Source organism: Lygodium microphyllum, chromosome 1 (assembly GCF_053477565.2).
Source record: "Lygodium microphyllum isolate KBCC chromosome 1, Lygodium_microphyllum_v1.1.10, whole genome shotgun sequence".
NCBI classification, from domain to species: domain Eukaryota; kingdom Viridiplantae; phylum Streptophyta; class Polypodiopsida; order Schizaeales; family Lygodiaceae; genus Lygodium; species Lygodium microphyllum.
The window spans coordinates 147,003,409-147,017,222 of NC_141135.1; the positions used below are offsets into that span (position 1 = coordinate 147,003,409).

General features: G+C 45.4%; 1 non-coding gene across 1 annotated transcript; it reads right to left on the reverse strand.

The window, feature by feature from the left end:
* Nucleotides 1–1,439: 1,439 nt before the first annotated feature.
* LOC148041789 (small nucleolar RNA SNORD36) lies at nt 1,440–1,507 on the reverse strand. The gene has a single exon (XR_015692655.1). It is a non-coding gene; the product is annotated as a small nucleolar RNA SNORD36 (small nucleolar RNA).
* Between the last annotated feature and the right edge of the window lie 12,307 nt (nt 1,508–13,814).

The following is a 13,814-nucleotide window of genomic DNA, read 5'->3' on the forward strand; positions in this document are numbered from 1 at the left end:
GGAAAGAAGGAAAAAGTTGAATTGGAGAAGATAGAAGAGGAGTTCAAAAGAGTTGAAGAGGAGAGAAAAAGAAAGGCAAATGAAGAGATTGAAGAGCTTAGAAAGAAAGAAGATGAGGACGTGGCTAGGGCCATCCACATGTTGGTAGAGGCACTCCAAGGAGGAGGAGTTGACTGCCATGAGCCCTTTTAGAGGAGAAGGCCCAGGAAAGAACTAGTGCCCAACTGCCAAGCATCATACCACTCCTAGTGAGATAGAAGGCAAGGTGGAGCCCCGAGAGGGACACCAAGGAAAAGGGAATTCTCTTGCAAGAAAATCTATCTTGTAACATCAACAAGCTTGTTTATCATGTTTCATATGATCACAATGAAGAAAAGAACACCAGGCACAACAAATATTCATGCAGCATCATGTAGATCTCCCACGGTTTTTAATAGAATCAACCATATTCTTCAACATCTTCACAAAATCCATCAATGGAACAAAGAAAGCAAAGAAGTACACCATCTTAGAATGGAAAAACATCACATAGTATTCATCTTCAATATCTTCATAGTCTTCTCTCTCAATCTCTCATATACAATCACTCTGTTTGAGTAGAATTGGCTATCTCTGACTCTCTCTCTCTCTCACTCCATCAATAATACATCATATCCTCACTACAATCTCTCAAAAATTACTCTCAATAATCACTCTTAGGTCGTGGATACCCCTCCCAAGAGGTATGTCTGATATGAAGGGTCACTAGAGCCACTACAGTGTCTCTTCATAGCTCACTACTGTCACTTCACTCTAGTCTTCTCTTGAGTCTTTAACAGCTACTTCTTCCACTTCTTTCAGCTCTTTTGCACTTTTATTCACCTCTTTCCAAGGCTAGAAAACTTTCCCAAAGTCACACATGCATTCCACAGAACACTTACAGAAGCATACAGAACAGTCTACAGAACAGTACCAGAACAGCTACAGTACAGAACATAACAGAAACAGAACAGAAGCAGAAGCTCTACAGAAGACCTACAGAAGGTTACAGAAGGTCATCAAAACTTCATAACTCACTCTCAAACCATTCCAAACTCTCACAAAACATTCAATAAGCTTTTACAATATCTCATTCTTCATCAATCAATACTCCTTCCCTCCTTGCAGAAGACAATCAGAACAAAACAGACCAAAACAGAGCAAAACAGAAGGTATACAGAACCAATCAGAACCTATCAGAACATCGCAGAACCATCAACAAACATCATGAACTTCCAAAACACAATCAATATCATCTAAAACACTCTCAATCCACTTCTAAACCAATCAATCATCCCATAAAATCAACCATTCAGCTCTCAAAAACAACAAAAATCAGCCAAAAAACAAGTCATTTCAACACTCAACATATCCCCACACTTAATAAGGAAGCGTCCTCGCGACCCAGGAAAAAGGGAATACAAGTTCAGGGAAAAGCTCAACTTTGATCTTCAATATCTTTTCACAAAAAATCCATCCACCACGACCCCAACTTATAACCTGCTTCTGATAGAAAAATACAAAGAAAGGAAAACTCTTTATACATTAACACCTCTTAGCAAACTAAAAATCATCACAAATTTGTAAAGGATATAAGAGTTTGCTTCTTCTTCATCAGCTTCAATTCTCCATCCACGACCCCATCTCTACAAATCTCCAAAACATAGCTCGTACACAAAATCCCATAGGAAACCACCACGTTCATTTGACATAAATGAACTCACAACACAAACACTAATACACAACACAACCATCTGAATGACTTCTTCAAAAAGAGAGTTTTTCATTAAAAGCTTCCACCATACATTGGAAAGGTATCAATGAAGATGATCCCTCTTAAAAGATTGATGTTGTCGGAATCGATCCATAGATAAGGATTCATCTACAAAGTTTTTAGGAGGATTTTGGAAAAATTGGAGACAGCACATCCTTTCCAACAGGACCAAGTATCTGCTAGGCAAACAGAGGGCATGAAAATACAGTATCTCCAGCTGTTGGGAATCAATGCTAACATTGACATTCATGCACAACTTTGGAATAGGCTTTGAATCAGTATGAGAGTGCCTATGCATATACGCCAGGTACCAAGCAAAGTGAGCAGTTAATCTCACTGAGGGATCTGCAGACTGTGAATATTGTTGGGCAAAATGAACATAGTTTTGATAAGCTTGACTGGAAGCTGTCCATTCTCCTGGAATTACTGGCCAATTAATCTGCGGTCCTGTAAGGCAATCATCCAAACTCAATCCCCTTCTTCTGGAAATTTGAGTATCAAAACCGTCCCAGTCACTAACCAACTGAGGTGGTTGAGATATGGAAGTGTGAGGAGAGGGTAATGGAATAAGAGAAAGTGGATGTAGGGAAGGATAGGAAAAATCATAAAAGGAAGAAAAGGTTAAAGAAGGAGTGGCAGAAATTTGTAAGGAATCACTAAGGAACGGTGTTAACTGATAAATAGGAAATGTGGAGGGTACATTAATGAGGGGTGAAGGACGGGGTGGAGAAGGGGAAAATACCCTATCCTCAATAAAGGAACAGTAAGTGAAAATAGGAATTTGAGGGAAATTTGAAGGTTGGAAAAGAAGTGGTAAAATTACTGTGGAATTAGTTTGACAAAGGGAAATATATATAGCATAGCGGTGAGCCAATTGTTGGTAATAGAGGAGGGTAGGAACAGAAGGTCCTAAGAGAGATCGTCTATGATAGGCATCAAAGAAGGTAGCATCAAATGGATTATGTTTGGAAAGATAGGTTAAGAGATCCATCCTCAGTTGGTTAGTACTCTGTACAAAGGTAGGAGCTGTGTTTTGTCTTTGGTTGAGGACCACCGAATCAATCATGGGATGCCACGAATTATCCTGACAATCAGCTACTTTTGAGGAATAACTCTGGAACATGTCAGCTATGCGCAACTCCAAATGATTGACATATAGAACAGCCTGTAAGACCACATCCCCCACATACCATGCCATATCTACCTCATCTGGGATTAACAAATCTCCTCGTAGATACATGTATGACATCAACATGGTATCTGGCGTGACAGAATCTTCAAAGACCATTCTGACTACCTCTGTCAACAACTCAGCAGACCAAGCCCCACTCCAGCCATCCTCTGGAAAAGGTAAATCCATCGTGGAAAGCTTCATATAGAAGACCAACTTCTGTAAGTGGTAGTGGACAAAGAAAGAATGGTCTGGTAGGACAAAGTCCTGAAACTGTTCAAAGGTAGACCATAACAAGTCCATTCTGGACTGCAATCTTTCCACTTTATCTTGGAATAGAGGGCACAAAGTAGCCTGTCTCTGTAGGGCAGCCAAGTCCTGCTGTGAAAGAGTAGGAATTAATGGAACAGGAGGGCTTGGAGGAACAGAGTGGGACTTTGCAAGCTGATCTTGCAACTGCTGGATTTGGGAGGCTTGGTTGGCCACTGTGTCATTAGCCATCTGTAAAGCTAAAAGCTTGTCATCTAAAAGAACTTGGAATTCTTTTGCTTCGCTGGACATCCTCTCCTTCTCTGCTGAAAGGCTAGTAACCTGTGACTAAGCCTCGAATAACTGGGCCTTCAATGAAGAAATCTCATCACTTTGAGTGGCAACCAGTTGGGTTTGCTGTTCCATTTGCTTAAATAGATCTGCTAGGGTATCCTTAGCAGAAGCTAACTCAGATGTTGCCTTATGCAACTGGTCTTTGGACTGCATGAGCTCCTCATAGAAAGATGCGTACAGCTGTTGAACACAGGCTGTCACTAACAACTCAATGGAACTTTGAATATCCTTGCAGAGGAAAGGAATGGCATCTCCTGAAACGAGACTGTTCAGGGAGGGAACTGAGATCTCCAAGGATCCTTCTCGATGTGCTCTGAACAGGTTATTGCAAGTGAGATACCCAGGGAGTTCACTGCCAGAAGTAGCAGGGATAGGCACTGAGGGAAGTACAGCAGGGGCTTTGTCTGCTACCCTCTTCAAGCGTTTGCGTTGTATGACCAGGGGAGGCGGAGAATCATCATCCTCAATGTCAATAGGTGCTGGCTCTTCTGAAGGTGGAGGAGGAGGTACTGGATCTGATGGAGGAGGTGGAGGCACAGTCTTCTGTAAACCTGAATAGGTCAAGAAGGCAGACAAATATGATCCGTAGGTAACATTGGTAACATTACCCCTCGTGACTTTAACAAAATGCTGATCCATTTTAGTAAGGAGGTAAGTGCTCCAATCAATAGCAACTCCTTTCAGCGCCATCCTGGAAGCTGTAAAAAGCTCTTTGGACAAATAGTGGGATGGCGTTTTGGCAGGCATGAACCTGTCCTGAAGGAACTAACACATCGTCTTCCATACGGGATCAGTGATCATAGAAAAAGAAACTCCTGAAGAGTTTATCACTTTCTTAACATCAAGGACTTCCCTTGTCTACTTCTGCAACAGCTTGAGAATCTCTTCATTAGAGAAGAGCTGACGAGTGGTCACAAAAGGTTCTCCTTTGAAGGGAAGAGACAGAGCCTTCCCTAAGCCTCGAGATGTCAATGTCATAGACATGCCTTGGACTACGCCGGTCTTCTTGCTGTAAGAGGCCAGGAACTCATCACATAAGGACGGATCCTCTGGAAGCAATGGAAAAGGAGTGGCCACAAAAGCAGCAAGTCCTGCCTTCGTGAGAGGCTCAAAAGTAAGTAGGGAAGAGTAATCCCTACTAACTAGTGGGACGTACTGGATAGGGGGAGGAGCATGAGAAGGTGCCATTCAGATGGTTACACACACACCACAAACACAGACAATCAAGGAGAATGCCTGCAAAGCAACAGACAAAAACCAAGGATAAGAGAATTACCAATAAAACGTAACTCGACCTACTAACCCCAAGCAAACCATATCCTAAAAAAATTTTGACATGACCTTGAGACAAATGCGACCAAAAGCTTCATGCGATGCATCAGACAAACACCCTGAACCCCGTATCAGGCAACAAAAGAAAAAAAACTGCATACCGTACCCTTAACCGTAACTAAGACATGAAACCAAAACCATACCATATCCGACACATATCAATACGACATCTGTGATAGAACCAAGACTGGACCATGGAAAATAACACTAATGACTGCGCATACCCATCCCACGAAACGGTTCATTAAAAAGGGAATTAAGTGCAGTGAGGGGGGAATTAATTTAATGAAGGGTTGATTTCAATCAATTATTAAAAATGGGTGAATTTTTATTAGGTGATAAACCTTAGCAAGAAAACGACTGTTCCTTATTAGGTATTTAATTACCAATTATTAGGTTAGGCGGTGCAGTTATTCGATTCCCGGACTTCGATTCCCGACTGGGTCTCTAAATGCAATTCATTGATTACAAATTAAGGTGATGTGGAGCGCTTTTTTGCCAGCGCGTGCTCATGTGACGGCTGGTTCATTTTAATTGAAAATTTAAAGTGCCCCTGTAGCGCACGTAGCACGTGCTAAGTGAACGGCTGGTTTATTTTAATTAAAAAGTATGTGTGTTTAGCGCGAATGCGCGTGCCATGGTGGTAGTTAGGTTTGATTTAGGTTAAATTATTGGTTTGTTGGTTTGTGTGTTTTTTTTTTCTCTGGTTGTTTTGTTTTTTTTTTTAATATTAACCGTGGGTTTTGGGGTAGCTTGTGTGTATGTTTTATTTTGTTTTGTGTTGTTTTTTTTTTTAACGAATAAAAGGGAAATACCTGGTAGTGGGTGTATGAAAATGCAAAGAATGCGCTTCTCCGCTATCCAAAAATATCTGGATTTTTTCTTGAGACGGTTAGTTGGTGTGTTGAAGGAAAAAGGTTTGACTGATTATTGTATTGTATTTTTAAGGAATTTAGGGGAGAAATTAAATATTATGATAGCTAAGAAAAAGATACAAAAAATAAATAAAAATGTGAAGGGAAGTGTGAGGAATTTTTCAGAAATTAATTTGAAATTTTTTAGCATTTTAAATGAATTTTTAGCATATTTTTGGGTATTTTGAAAGATTTTGGAATTTTTAAAAATAGGCAAAAATATTTTTGTTGAAATTTAAAGGTTGAGAAAAAGAGGGCCATGGATTGCAAAAATAAAAGGAAAGGTTTCTAGATTTTCTGTAATTTTTCAGAATAGAAAGTGGTTTTTTAATGATTTATTTATATTTTTCAATGTTTTTGTGTGTTTTTTTTTAGGTGTGATTTAAATGGAAAAAAGGAGTTACGGGTGTCGTAATGAAAAATGTGGGAAAAATACCCAGCAACAGGCTGCGTGACAGCTGCGTGGTCAGCAACCAATGATCAAAAGCCGACAGCCGCGTACAATCAATCACGAACAGTCACCCACACGCACAGACACACCCGCGCGTGTAGCTGCGTCTCGAAGGTGTTGTGGTGCTGCAGTGCAGTGGTGCAACAGGGTAGGAAAAGGGCGTACAGGGGAGTAATGGGGGGTGGGTTAGAAGTGGGTGGGAAGGGGGGCTAAGGAGGGTTAATGGGGGGTAATAGGGGGTGGGTTAGAAGTGGGTGGGAAGGGGGGCTAGTGGGGGGTGGGTTTGAATGGGTGGGTGGGGTATGGGGGGAAGGCGGGAAACTAGCCGCCTCCTGCACTGGGCGGCCGACAGCCAGGAGGGCATAGGCGGCGGCTGCTTTGTCGAGGGCGAGGAGGCACGGGCGGCGGCTCTGTCGATAGGGAGGAGGCGCAGGTCACAGGCCAGGAGGCACGACGGCGGCGGCTGCTGGCGGGCTCGAAACCAACGGCGCGGGCCGCGACGGCGGAGCAACAGACAGCAGTCGGCGGCAGGCTCGGAACCAACGGTGCAGGCCGCGACGGCGGAGCGACAGACGGCGGTCAGCGGCGGGCTCGGGCGGAGGCGGCCCGGGTGCTGCGTGTGGGAGGGAGGCGAACGCGCGCTGACGGCGGGGGCGGCGGGGTAACCGAAGACGACGGAGAGGATGGGCTGCGGGGAGCGGCGACGACGGCTTGTTGCAGGGCGACCATGACGGCGTCTGCACGAGAGGGGAGGCAGCGCCGCGAGGAGGGGAGGAGAAAGGAAGGAGGAGAAAGGGGAGGAGGGAGAAGAGGAAGAAGAGGGAGGAAGGGTGAAAGGAGGAAGAAGAGAGGGAGGGGAAGGGAGGGGCAAGAGGAGCAGAAGAGGAGGGGATGGAGAAGAGGGTGGAGAGGGAGGAGGAGGGGATGGAAGGGAAGGACGCAGGACAGGGAGGGAGAAGGAGAGGAAGGAAACGGTTGGGGTAGGGAGGGGTCGTGAGAGGGGAGGGAGAAGGGTGCGGAGGGGTGAAAGGGTGGGGTGGGATGGGCAGGGGTAGGGGTAGGAGGGGAAATGGGCGGGGTAGGAGGCCAAAAAGGAAGCATACCCCGTTCCGCGGGCGTCCGCGGAGCGGGGTAAAAAAATTTGCCGTGACGGGATTGAAATGGCACCGGGATGACGGTACGGGTCATGCGGACACGACCCGGGTGCGTGGAGATGCCTAAAATCGAAAAAGGGTGCGTTCACGCGCAAAACGGGCGCGAGAAAAAACGTAAAAATAAAGAAAAATTAATAACTCCCAATCCGGACGTCAAAACGAAATAGCGTAACAACAAAAAGTGGGCAGGACGACAGGGGGAAAACAAGGAAAATACGGGACGGGGGTTCCGGGAGGGGTAAAGGGTAGTCACGTGCAAAAAAACACAAAAAAGAACCAAAAATGCAATTTAAAAATTAATATCGAAAGATCCGTGCATCGGAATGAGGTGCAGAAAAAAGGAAAACTGTGCAGAAAGATGTGCCCAACAATCCTATCACATCAAAACATAATCTCGACTGAGATAAGACGCGTTCACATGGGAAAAACCCAAAAAACAAACCCGAAAATGGGATCGAAAATTAATATTGGACAAACCGTTCACCGGAATGACATGCAGTAAGAAGGAAAAATGTCCGCAGTAAGGGGTGGCACAGGGTTATCATGTTAAACCGCAGTTCCGGTGGAAGGAGGAGGGGTTCACATGTGAAAAACTCCAAAAATACTCCCGAAAACTCATTTAAAATTTAATAAGTAAAAATCCGGAAGTCAAAAAAGGGTGGAGGAAAAAGGAAAAAGGTGGGGGAAGGCACAGGGGACACGGCTGTCAAATCAAATTGGAATTCCGATGCAAACAGGGCAGGTTCACATGGAAAAATGTCAAAAATACACACGAAAAAGTCGTGAAAACCCAGAAAATTAATAACGGACAAACCGTGTATCAGAATGACTCGGAGTAAAAAGGGAAAATGTCAGGGAAAAAGTGGTTGTCAGGGCTATGATGTCAGAGCATGGTTCCGAAGCAAGAAAAGTGCGTTCACATGGAAAACCGTCTAAATTGAGTAAAATGCTTCAAAAATTAATAACTCAAAAACCGTGCACCGAAATAGGGGTAGGTAAAAAGGAAAATGATCAGTTCAATGGGGGGAACAGGGCTATGAGGTTGGATGAGGACTTTGGTGAACGTAGGGTGCATTCACATGGCAGGACCTCAAAATCAAGGAATGAAGGAAAACTGGAAGGGAACAGCCCCAAGGGTGGGTGAAACATAACCGGATGGGTGGAAAGGGATCCCATTAGGGTAAAAGCAAGGCAAGGCATTCATGCATGAACAGGTTAAGGCATATGCAGAAAAGTATGCACGGGAGACGCGCAGGGACGCGTCCCCACACTTAAGACTTTAACGGATAGGGTTAACCGAACAACAGGGACCTAGGACCACGCCACAGACCATCCACTAACTTCCCCACACTTAAAACATGACCGGCACTAAGAAACAGAAGTTGCAAGGTTAGAAAAACTTGGCCCGTTTCGTCAAAAATCAAGGTTGAGTATCGATGGCACGTCCAGTGTGGTTGTCGGCGCTGGAGGGACCAAGGCATCTTCTCGGCACACGTCCGTCATGGAAGGGACCACGCGGCAGCACCCAGGGAGGTAACTGATGGAAGGAATCGCAGGAAATGCATTGTCGATGATGAGGGATATTGCACTCAACTCACAGTCACTCAATTGGAATGAAAGATCAGTCACTCGCCCCATGACTAATATCACTTGAGGAAGAATGATTAAAACCCATAACTCATACCCGGTTTAGAAATCGACAAGGGGAAATGGTGCAAAAAGAGTATGCCAAGGTGCACAGTTGATGGTGCATTAGTGCGTCCAACCCGTCTGGCATAGGGGCAAGGAGGAAGGCAAGGGAGCCCTACAGTGCCGTGTACAGAACAGGGTGACGTGTCTTGTGATGATGGCAAAAACCCATCCCGTGGGTGCATAGGGAAAGTGGAACATACCTGACTCCAAGTGTCGTAACGTCCCTCAATCTCACCTCTCGGTAATTGATTGAAGAAACTCCAGTCACACTCAACCCACCTCTGTCTCACGCTCTGTGGATAGATACAGGAGGGCAGCCTTTTCCTGAAACCCATTGATGTAATCCTCACAGTCACTTGTGCAAAGATTGTATGCCTTGTGCGCAGTTGATGGTGCAACTGTGCATCCCGCCCTGTGCTGGCATGCAGTGCAAGAAGGAAGGCCAGGGAGCCTTATGGTGCAGTGCACAGAAACAAATTGTGCTTTGTGCATTGAGAGGCCCATCCCGTGCGTGCAACACTTCATTCACACTTCTCACCTCTCATTTGATTTGAAGGGAAAAGATTGGTCTCTCGCCCCACCCTCTGTCTCACTCTCTGTTGATAGTTATAAGAGGGCAGCCCATACTCACATCCCCATCCGGTTAGGATGAAGGCTCACATCACTCGATTGTTTGTCGATGAAGATCACGTCATCAATTGTTAAAGAGGCGTACCCAGGGAGGTAGCCATCAAATCGAACATTGTGTTGGATAGGAACATGTTGTCTGCTGGAGGACAGGTAGTCACTTTGCAAAGAGACCCAGGACACAGCGTACCAAGGGAGGCAGCTTCAGAATTGGATCCGAGGGATATCAATTAATGAATCCACTTTCTGGACTGCTGGGTGTTACCACCTTTTCCACAGCCAGCTTCCCGCCCAAGGGTGTTTATCACCTTTTCTTGGAACGAGGCCTGCTATGACAGGGAATTGCTTCCTTTTCTCTCATGACAGATTTGTTTTGTTTTTTTCTTTTTCTTCTTTGTTTTTTCTTTTTTTTTTATTTTCCCCTATTCCCGAGAGTGTTTCCACCTTTTCTCGAAGAAGAGGTCGGCATGACAGGGACCTTAGTCCTTTTCTCCCATGACCGATATGTTTTTTTTTTCTTTTCAATATTGAGCAAGGGAATGGTAGAGAGACCATTTGTCAGAACCCACCTCGCCACTGTCGCTGGTGGAAAATAGAGGATAAGAGATCAAGGCTGGAAGGGGGTTTTGAGGGGACAGAGGGTTGCATCCACTTCATCAGGAGTGATCGAAGAACGACTAACAGAAGTATCATCATAAGAAGTACAGTGCCGCGCCAATGAGGGAAAGGATCAAGTGTCCGTAATTATCAAGATCCCCAAGGAGGGAAGTACTTCTTATAGGGGCCCATCCACCGCAGTTGGAGCTTGCCAGGAAACTTGCCAAAGCGTGAATCATAGGCTAGGACCAGATCACCTTCTTTGAACTCTTTGTGCTTGATGAAACTGTCATGGTAAGCCTTGCATCGAGCTTGCGTGGCTTCCATGCACTATAGAGCCATCCGACGAATTTCGTCCAAACATTCCAAGTGCAGGAGACGGCGTTGCAGTGAATCATCATCTCCCAAACGCTCTTTGATAGCCACTCTCAAAGAGGGTAATTCCAATTCAACAGGAAAAACAACTTCTGTTCCATACACCAACTGGAAAAGTGTCTGTCCCGTTGCTGCTTTATGGGAGGTTCTGTACGCCCAGAGGGCCTCTGTAAGTCGATCATCCCAATCACGACGATGTGCAGCAATTGTTCTTGTCAGAATCGAGCAGAGGATGCGATTGGTGACTTCGACTTGGCCGTTGGCTCTGGGGTAATAGGGAGTGGACTTGCGATGGCGGATCTTATACAACTCTGTCAACTCTTCCATGACTTTGTTAAGGAAATGAGTGCCTCTGTCACTTACCAGCTCTAAGGGACTGCCAAAATGGGTGATGATATTCTCGTACATGAACAGGGCCACGCTGTTACCATCGTCCCGCTTTAGGGCTTTATCTTCACACCACTTTGTAACATAATCCGTACATACGAGGATGTATCGGTTCTGTTTTCTTCTGGTAGGAGGATCGATCGGACCGACGAAGTCAATGCCCCACTTCTCAAACGGCTTTAAGGGAAGGATAGGTTGCAGTGGCATGGCACTTGTCTTCGTGGGTTTCCCCATTCTTTGACAAGCATCACATCTTTTACAGTAATCATAGGAATCTTTGTGAATTGTAGGCCACCAATAACCTGCTAGCAGAGCCTTCCTGGCCGTAGCTTCTCCTGCAAAGTGACCTCCACATGGCTCGTCGTGGCAAGCCTTCAGAACAATCCCAATCTCATCCCCTGCAACACATCTTCTGAGTACTTCATCTTTGCCTTTCTTGTACAGTGCACCGCCTAGCAGGGTGTATGGAGCTGATTCTAGCATGAGCTTCTTCCTTTCCCGACTAGAGATACCAGGAGGGTACAGTTGGGTTGCCAGCAGATTAGCAATGTCTGCATACCAGGGAGTTACAGTCTCTACCAAGAATAGGGAAGCATCAGGGAGGTCTGGATCATCCTGCTCCTCGTCTGCAGTTTGTGGGATACGCGACAGATGATCAGCCAGAACATGGGAACGACCGGGCTTAGTAATCACCTCAAAGTCGAACTCCTGGAATAGAAGGAGCCATCTCATCATTCGTCCTTTCACATCTGCTTTGTTCATCAAGAAGGACAGGGCCTCATGATCCACATAAAATTTAAAGTGGGTGGATAGGAGGTAATGGCGAAACTTTTCCAAGGCAAACACCATTGCCAAGCACTCCAGCTCTGTCACTGTATAGTTTCGTTCCCTATCAGTGACTTTCCAGCTTGCGTAATAGATCGGTTGATCCAGCTTCGAGGAGCCCTTTTGGCAGAGGACTGCGCCTAAGCCTTCAATTGATGCATCAATGTGTACATGGAACTCTTTCGTCCAATCAGGAGGTTGCAGAATGGGTGCCTCTATCAGACACTGCTTCAGACTGTGGAAGGCTTTGTCACATTCTTCTGTCCAAGTAAACTCTGCATCTTTCCTCAGGAGCTTGTGCAAGGAAGTTGCCTTTGTCGCAAAATGGGCTATGAACCTTCTGTAGTAACCCACATGGCCTAGGAATCCCCTCAACTGTTTGAGGTTGGTGGGTGATGTCAGAGCTGCAATCTTTTCAATCTTTGCAGGGTCTGTTGATATCCCTTGTGCTGAGACAATGTGGCCCAACAGAACTCCAGAAGAGACCCCAAAGATGCACTTGTCAGGGTTGAGGAAAATCCCATACTCCCGGCATCGGTCAAAGCATTGCTCCAAATGTCCCCAGTGTTCACTGATCAAACTATAGACACAAAAGTCATCCAAATATACCTCGATAAAGTCATGCAGATGATTCTGAAATGCAGCCATCATGACTCGTTGGAAAGTAGCAGGGGCATTGCAGAGCCTAAATGGCATCACTCGGTAAGCGTAGGTCCCCCATTCTGTGGTGAAGGTTGTTTTGGACTGGTCTTCTTCTGCGATTTGGACTTGGTTGTATCCGCTGAATCCATCCAAAAGAGAATAAAGTTCATGTCCTGCCACTGTGTCCAATAGTTGGTCTGTGAAAGGGATAGGAAAATGATCCTTCTTCGTCTTGGAATTAAGCTTCCGGAAATCCACACATATTCGCAATTTTCCATTCTTCTTGGGTACAACCACGATGGGTGAAACCCATTCACTATTTGCCACTGGATAAATGAACTCGGCTTCTAGAAGCTTCAGCAGCTCCGCTTTCACCAATGTGGAATAATTCGGGTTCATTCGCCTCTGTCGTTGCCGTACTGGCTTGGCATCAGGCTCCAAGTCAATATGATGTTGACATATTGTGGGATCAATCCCCTTTAGGTCTTTGTAGGACCATGCAAACACGTCCAAATTTTCTTTCAACAAGTTGTACAAGGTTGACAACTCCTCTTCTGGGAGACTGCTACCCACCTTCAAGTGGCGTTCAGTGCCTTCTGCATCCACAAAAGTTAACTGCCTTTCACCTTCTACTTCACGGATGAAGGTCCCACGGACTGCTTCTGGGTACAGATCTGACTCCTTCAAAGGAGTGGTGTCCTCTTCTGATGTCCCACTAGAACCAACTTCTACTTTTGGTGGAGACTTAGGTTGCTCTTTAAGACGTTGGAATGGGATAAGCGCCATTTCGGGTTTGGTTTCAAAATTAATTACCTCGTGGCTTGAAGACTCATCTTCTGATGATACATCCAGGAACGTCACATAACAGGGACCCTCTGATGCCTGTTGGGTTTGTGGGACTGGTGCTTGTTGGCACGGTGCATCATCATCATCTTTCTTTGGCAAGGATAGGTTAGGACGGCAGGAGCCACTCTCAAAAGACGGCTTGTTCTTCTTAATCCATTTCTTACAAAGGTTTTGCATATTAGCAGATCCATTTACCAGACCGAATGGTACCATCGCCATTCTGTCCCATAGCATGAGCTCATCGGCTTCTGATGCTTCTGGAACTTCTTCCTCAAATGTATCCTCTTCAGGTGGGATAGACCCTTCTGGCTCACTTTCATCACCTTCTTCGTCCATATCATATTCATCCTCTTCTGTCTCTGTCTCTGCTTCTGCTTCTGTCTCTGTCTCTGCTTCTGCTTCTGTC